Source organism: Mesocricetus auratus, unplaced genomic scaffold, assembly GCF_017639785.1.
Source record: "Mesocricetus auratus isolate SY011 unplaced genomic scaffold, BCM_Maur_2.0 Super-Scaffold_6723, whole genome shotgun sequence".
NCBI classification, from domain to species: Eukaryota; Metazoa; Chordata; class Mammalia; order Rodentia; family Cricetidae; genus Mesocricetus; species Mesocricetus auratus.
Window position 1 is genome coordinate 124,498 of NW_024429183.1, and position 5,449 is coordinate 129,946.

Genomic DNA, 5,449 nt, shown 5'->3' on the forward strand with positions numbered 1-5,449 from the left:
TTAGGCCTTTGTTCTTACTGTTTCTCAGACTGAGTCCTTCCTACTGGCTTATCTTCGGTGCACCATTATTTCTTATTCCTCATCTAATCCATGGGATTCCTGTTCAGAAAAATCCTATTTCACACTCTGTATTTCTGGAACCTAATTTGCTTCCTTTTATCATTACAAGCCTCTCAGTAATGATCATCCATATATTTATTATGGATCTTTTTCCTTTAAGTCTTTAAGCATATTTACTACAGCCACTTTTGAGTTATTGTCTGCTAACACTGAGGTCCTCTCAAGAGTAAGATTCTCTTGACTACAGATTCATGCTCTTGAGTATTCCCTTTCCTAGTATATTTTAATTGTATAAAAGAGGTGTTGGAAGGTGAGACCTTTGAAGAGTGTTTAGCTCACATTGTCTTAGCACTAAGGAGTGGCAAAGGGCCATTATCACAGAAGAGACATTGTTCCTACAGGCATGGGTTCATATAAAAGGATGATCTGGGTTGTGTGAGTCACTCCCTCTCTGTTTCTCTCTGTCTCTCCCCTCCCATCCCCCACCCCATGTTATGATGCAACAAGAAGGCCTTTGCCAGATTGCTGAACCTCCCAGTCTCCAGAACCATGAGCCAATAAATTTCTATTCACTATATATTATCCAAACTGGGGCATTCTATTATAAATTAGATATCATTAACACATGGAATTTATCCAAGGTTTTCAAGGTAGGTTCAACATAAAGGTGGATTCAAAAATAAATAAATGTAACTTATCATATCAGGAGGCTAAAGAAGAAAAATTGCACAATCACATTAATAGGTGTGGAAAATCATTTTATAAAATCCAACATTCATTCATAATGAACTTTTCTGCAACTAGGAATATACATAAAATAACTTGGCTTAATAAAAACTATCTCCAAAAATATACAACTAATATGATCATCAATGGCAGTAAACTAGCTTTTCCCAGAGACCAGCAACAGTACAAAAAGGAACAGTGAAAAGACATAGTCTCAAAACACTACACATCAGATAGGAAGTCCTCACAAACTCAGTAAGGACAGAAAGGGAAATTAGATGACAATAGATAGATAGATAGATAGATAGATAGATAGATAGATAGATATAGATATAGATGTAAACAGGTAGATGATATTCATCTATGCAGAAAATCCAAAGGAACTGATGAATAAAAATCAACTCCTATAAATATTAAGAAATCCTAGCAAGGTTTCAAGATACAAGATTTACATACAAATGTCAATCATTTCCTGCCACACCAGCAACGATGCCATAAAATTTAAATTAATATGTCATCATTTATACTGGGGAATCTCTAAAAAGCCTTAGACATAAATCTTAAAAATATGTGTATATCTATATGAGAAAAACTACATAATCTGATGAAAGAAAGCAAAGAACTAAATGAAGCAAGAGATACACCACTTTTGTAAACATAAACCTTCTGTATTACTGTTATCCGTTTCTTCCAGTTTAGAGATTCAATACCATTCCAAACCATGTCTCAGGAAGTTATTTTGAGGACATTTTTCAACTGTAAAGTCTGAACAACAGAAGCACTGGTGTTCAAGGAAACAGCGTCAAAGGACTGACACGACCTCTCTTGAAGACTTATTACAGGGTAGGCAAGATGTCTCAATGAGTAAAGGTGCTTGATATGCAAGCCTGGTGATGTAAGTCCAACCCTCCCCCCAAACCCACATAAGGATAGAAGGAAAAAACTGACTCTCACAAGCAATTCTCTGACTTCCACATATGTGCTGTGACACACACACACACACACAAAATGATAATAAATACTTCTTACAATCCTAAACTACACTGTAATGAAGATGGTGTAACATCAGCATGAGATTACATCAATGAACCAGCATGGAGAAGTTAGAAATAATTGGAGGCCAGGAATGGTGGTGCATGCCTTTAATCCCAGCAGTCAAATCTTTAGCCAGGTCTACATAGCAGTACCAGGATAGCCAGGGCTATGAAGAAAGATCCTGTCTCAAAAAAGAAAAAGGAAAAAAAAAAAAAAAAAGAAAAAGAAACCTACATGAGTAGAGCTGACTGGTTTTAAATAAATGGTATGCAATAAAAAAAATCTTCTCAAGAAACGGCAGCAATTGGACTGTAAATTTACAATTGTCTTGTAAAATTATTATTATTTATTCTCTTATATGTTACAACCCGACCTAAGTGTCCCCTCCTCTCCGTCTCCCCCCTCCCACCTTCCCTCTCCCATAGATCCATGGCCCTTAGAAAAGAGCGGGCTTCCCAGGAACAGCAATGAAACATAGCATAATATGCTACGATAAGACCACAGGCCTGATAGTTTAAAGAAAAGCTGGCTAAAAAATGAATGACAGACCTAAAGGAAAGATGTGAAACGTCTATAGATATCATGGTAGAAAATCCAGAGACTTTTGATAGAACACAAATGACAGCATTCATGAAAGAAAGAAGTAAATTCTAAACTTCATTAAATTTTTTCTTCCTGCAAGAGAAACAGTCAAGAAAATGGAAAGACAAGCTCAAGAATGGGAGAAACGCCCACGCGCGGTGGCCAGCCGTGCTTAGTTTGCTCGTGTCCCCGCCCCCACACCCGCATTGGGCATCCCCGCCACTGGTGCCCACCCATCGCTGCAGCGATGTGCCACAAGGAATTCATGTGGGCCCTGAAGAACGGAGACCTGGACGAGGTGAAGGACTACGTGGCTAAGGGAGATGTCAACTGGACACTAGAAGGTGGAAGGAAGCCTCTTCATTATGCAGCAGATTGCGGACAGCTTGAAATCTTGGAATTTCTGCTCCTGAAAGGGGCAGTATTAATGCTCCAGATAAACATCATATTACCCCTCTTCTGTCTGCTGTCTATGAGGGTCATGTTTCCTGTCAAAGGGTGCTGATAAGACTGTGAAAGGCCCAGATGGACTGACCGCCCTTGAAGCCACTGACAACCAGGCCATCAAAGCTCCTCTGCAGTAATGGATGGATGGATGGGCTGATAATTTGGGAAGAATGACTCTCCTGTGGCCTCACACTGCTGCCTGTCTGTCTGTCACTTTCTATCTGCCAGCTTCTTCAGCTAAACACTTTAAGAGGGGTGAGGGGAGAGAGAAATTCGTAACAAAACTGACTACCAAGGGGGGGTTAACATGTTTTGGAAGAGCAATGGGGAATGTGATCCGGCTTTTACAGGGATTCCTGATCAAACCAGCCTCTTGTCCATTTCTAGTAAAATAGACAGCTTATACCCAAGGGAGAGCAAAAATGGCGTATGGGAGTCCTTGGACCTTCTCAGCTTCCGAGTTAATTTATTATTAGTGTGTTGAAGGTCTGACTATACAAGACCAACTCTACTTATTGGGTAGCAGTAGCTGTGAGCAGTAGTGGCTGCTGTTATGTCAACTTAGGGTGCGGAGATAAGCAATTAGCTACATCCTTCTGCCTTATGAATGCACTCTCCTGGGGGTTCCTGGCTAGGTAAGACCGCTGCCTATGGCTAGTGACCACTTGAATGACTTTAATCTTTATGTGAAAGCTCAGATAAGTGGTGCACCCCTAAATTGATTGATGAAAACTTTGGATTTTCTCTCCCCTTTCACATGAATTTTATGTCTCTTTAGATAAAACTGACTAGTTTTATTTATAAAGTGTTAAATTCTAGGAGCCTAAAGGAAGAATCATTCTAGTATGCTTATTTCTTTTTTTCTCCTTTAGACTCAGACATTTATATAACATTGAAACACTTTGAGACCCCTGCTGGTAGTAAAGGGAGATTTAAAAATAAAATCATAGCCATAAGCGTGTTAGTATCTTATAAAGAGAGAACAGTTGTCTTAGTATTACAGATTTTCTTCATTTGCTACTTGAGTGAATCTGCCTTAGTTGTGTTTGGAAAATGAAAAACATTCTTTGGAATGCCACTCTCAAGCCCCACCATGAATGCTGATTTTGTAGTGCACCAAAGCTATCACTGGGGTGAGATGTACTATTTGGATAGATGGAACCCTCATCCCTTCAAAAACCTGCTTGTTACCAGGTTTCCCTGAGCTGCTGATTGACTCTTGTAGTGCCAACACCACCCCACCTGCATAGTGGTTTTGTTTCTCTTAACAATCATGCATTGCATACATGTGACAACTTCACAATACATTCTGTGTTCTTAGAATATAGTGCCCTAAATAAAATGGTGTTCTTAGGACCTGCAGAAAATTTAGACTTATCTCTAAATTTTAATTCATGAACAATAAAGTGAATTAAAACATACAACCTTAGATTTGATATCTTACACTTCAAGTATTAAGATTTATTTGACTTGCCATCCATACAGGCTTACAAAAATTATTACACTCTTTCCTTAACCAGGTCATGCAATAATTGAATGTACCTCAAATTTTTAAAGGGTTGGTAGGTGGGATAGGGACTTATATTCAAATTATGGATAATTTTTTAAAAAGCTTTTTTTTAAAGGGCAATGTAGCATTCTATAGCAGGGTTAAACTATTACCAAGAACAGTCAGCCTGGCTAAATAACTATTGATCAGTTGACAGGTTTTGGGTTTTTGTTTGTGTGTGTGTGTGTGTGTGTGTGTGTGTGTGTGTGTTCTCCCATGAACTCTTTTTTTATCCTGTGGTTTTTTCACTTTCAACTAGCCTGACCCTGTACTTTTTCTATATCCAAGAAAACGATCACAAAACAGTAATTTAAATACTTTGGTATATTTGGCTAACTCTGCTGTCTTAATGCAACCTACTATAGTTGGACATCCTACACTTGATCTTAGCCAAAAGGCCAAAAAGCTGTAGAGTTGGACATCCTGATAGTAAGTGGGGGCACTCAGTCTGTTACTATCAATGTAATGCAACAGGGTGTTTTGAAACCTTTGTTTTCACTTCTTGGCATACTGCTATTTTAAAGGCTTGAATTTTAACCCTTTACACAATTTTCAGTTTTTCTTTCAAAGTGTTTTGTTACAGTTGGCTATTGCAGACATTATATTATCATTTCTAAACTTGGGTCTGCTTTCTACAGTCATTATGGTACTAAAACCATACGATTCCTTGTACAGTTTATCTTTGTGTTCCTTGTGATGCAGTAGAGGCTATTTTGCCTTCCTGCCCCTTGTTGGCCATTTTGTAAACCCATAGCTATGAAGCAATTGCTTGAGAAAATAGCATATAAACATAGACTAGGATAGACTGACCAGGATGGTTTACAGTTTCTTTAAAAAAATAAGTAAATAAATAATAAAAATAAACTATTATTTATAATGTATTTCTGAACCACTTGGCAGAGAAATTCATGACACTTAATGTTAATATTTTTGAATTAAAAAAGCTAAAATGTCTGCTTTTGGTCTGCTACACGCATTAATAAAAGGTTTTGTTTTCCACTGAAGTACTATTTAACATCTCAGAAAAAAACTGCATGTTCTATAGTTTTA

The 5,449-nt window shown here is 37.9% G+C and overlaps 1 pseudogene; it reads left to right on the forward strand.

Moving 5' to 3' along the window:
* Positions 1 to 2,544: 2,544 nt before the first annotated feature.
* On the forward strand, positions 2,545 to 3,142 carry LOC101828225 (annotated as a pseudogene).
* The last annotated feature ends 2,307 nt before the right edge of the window (positions 3,143 to 5,449 follow it).